The sequence below is a fragment of the Montipora foliosa genome, chromosome 4 (assembly GCF_036669935.1).
Source record: "Montipora foliosa isolate CH-2021 chromosome 4, ASM3666993v2, whole genome shotgun sequence".
NCBI classification, from domain to species: Eukaryota; Metazoa; Cnidaria; class Anthozoa; order Scleractinia; family Acroporidae; genus Montipora; species Montipora foliosa.
The window spans coordinates 10,198,190-10,200,689 of NC_090872.1; the positions used below are offsets into that span (position 1 = coordinate 10,198,190).

General features: G+C 38.5%; 1 protein-coding gene across 2 annotated transcripts in view; it reads right to left on the reverse strand.

Annotated features, from left to right (window-relative positions):
- Positions 1 to 2,500, reverse strand: part of LOC137998950 (uncharacterized) — a 21,483-nt gene that overhangs the window by 16,554 nt on the left and 2,429 nt on the right. Inside the window, exon 1 of one of the 2 annotated variants that reach the window (XM_068844789.1) lies at positions 691 to 752. The exons of the other annotated variant lie outside the window; for it this stretch is intronic. The gene's annotated coding sequence lies outside the window, so the exon portion shown is untranslated. Of the gene's footprint in view, positions 1 to 690; positions 753 to 2,500 lie in introns of those variants that run through there. 2 annotated transcript variants of the gene reach the window in all.

Genomic DNA, 2,500 nt, shown 5'->3' on the forward strand with positions numbered 1-2,500 from the left:
GAATTCAAAATCTTTGTAACTGCCATGTTTTATCACATTTTTCCGGTATTACGTCAACATCCATTTACTATATATACATATGTACATAGAAGCAATTCAATGTAAACTCTCATTGTACCTGAAGAAGGCTGGTTTGGCCAGCCGAAATATAGTTGACCACTAAAATCAAATCTACGTTGTATCGGCTCTTGCTTAAAATATTTAGTTTCTCAACTTGAAATAACGCCTATCAGATCAAGCCACTGATCCAACGTACACCGACAGGAAAATTGTCCACGGTTGCTTGCTTCAAAACAGAGGAAGAGCATGCACAGTATATAACGGATAAAAGAAGCGTCAACGTCAAAAAAGCGAAAATAAACCAGAAGACTCAAAAACAGCAGTTTTACAGATTAAGTTATTGAATTGGGAAGGTGGCTGCAAGCTTCTGTTCTAAACTTTCACCCTTGATCATTTCGCAACCAAAATTCCTTGTGTTTCGAAGAAAAATTATTTCTCCTGATTAGAGAGCTGCCTCGTTCATTCGCTTCAGGGTCAGTCACTGCGGCAGCAAAAGACTTTATGATATATGTGGTATTGCCATGCATATGACTTGCTTTACACGAGATAATATCGTGAAAGCCGCCGGTAGATAGCCACTCTAAACAATGTACCTAAGTTATAGTTTTGTGAGTACTCACTGCCGTGTACCTCAAGGATAGCTCCTTGGACCAATTCCCTTTGATTCACTAATGTCTCCTTTCCCAACCTATGACACTCTTGGAGGGGGACATTGGGATTTTCGGTTTTGCGGTTTTGGCTATTTTTTAGATCGGTTTTTCGGTTTTTGCGCTGAAAGAGTTCGGTTTTTCGGTTTTGGTGTTCATTGCGGTTTGCGGATTTTTCGTTTTCTAGCATCTGGATTTCGGTTTTTGTAGAAAATACGAACGGTTTTTCGGTTTTGTTATCCAATGTGCTTCTTGGGTTTTCCTATTTTAGCCTATTTGGGTTCCGGTTTCTCATGTACAATGAAAAGTTTAAGACCAAGTATAGATAAAACTATGTAAACTACATTAACTATCTTACTCAATATCATACAATAAAAGCTGCTTTCCATGAATGCCGTGTTTAGAATAATGGCTTAGATAACCTCTTTAATCAGTCGTTTGAATTGATTGAGGGGTTCTGCTTTCCTTAGTTCTAATGGTAAACTGTTCCACAAAACTGCGCCACTATACCTAAAGCTGTTTTTTGTAGTAGTTTGTGCGCGGTATCGGAACATTTACCTTATTCACAGAGTCTCTCAAACAAAAACCTGGATCGCGATGGACATTTCGAGCAGAGATACTGTGCTAGTCCCTGTAGGGACTTAAATACCATTGTTGCTCTTTCAATTTGCCTTTGAGAGACTCGAGATTTCCATCTTAAGAGTTCAAATAAATTGTTGACATCAGTGCCATAGTTAGGGTAGGTCAAGACACGGGCTGCTCTGTTTTGTAGTTTTTGCAGTTTTTCCTGCAAATTTACTCCACAGTTTCCTCAAACAATATTGCAGTAGCTGAAATGTGGTTGTACTAGGGCCTGATAAATAGAATGTAAGGTCCCATAGGGGACAAGATGCCTGTTTTCACTCACGTGATCAGTAACCTTGTTTTTCCTCTGAAACAAAAGAAAACGTTTGAGTGATAATAGAGCTGAATTCCCGGAGAGGTCACATGAAAACACTCTATAGCCGCGAAACGCTTTACGGAAAATGAGCCCATAAAGTCCGGGCTCGAGAGAGCGGCAGAAATAAAGTCCATGACATTCATAAATACTTTGATGAAATAAAGTGTTAGTATAGTTTGCTCTGTATGCCCCACTTGTCACCATTGTATCGGTTTTCTGACGGTTTTGTATGCGGTTTTCGGTTTTGGCCGAATTTTTTTGCGGTTTTGCGGTTTCTAATACACCCCAATGTCCCCCTCCTCTTGCCTGGGCCCAGGTAATACATACTTCAACAAACTTCATTCTTTCGGTTCCTAAGTATTAAGTTTACAAAAAGAATACCAGAAGTGCAGCAAATAAGTCACAAATAACGATTATTAAATATTCCTATTCAAATTAACTTAAAATTATGCTTCTTAAAGAAATTTGCTCGTCGTAGCCAGGCTAGAAAGGCTTATTAGCATTAAAACAGAAGAATTTTTTTATTCGGCCGCCATTTCGGAAAGAGGTGTATAGGGATATTTTTAAAGGAAACCAACACCCATTGTGTCTTTCCCTTTTTCTTTTCATCGCTTGAATATGATAAGCATTCAAAGTTACTTTTGTAGCATGAATCTCAAGCCATTGCGGTGACAAATTGCAACGCTTACTCCGACGAATCCATTAATTAAATGGGTGTTATAGTGAAGAGGTTAATACGGTGTATCAGCAATATGGACTTCCAACATAAAACGGGTGGAAGAAAGGAAAACAATTCCTTTTTTTTTTTTTTTGCACCAACTGTCGAACGATAATTTGCACTTTATTTCAACGA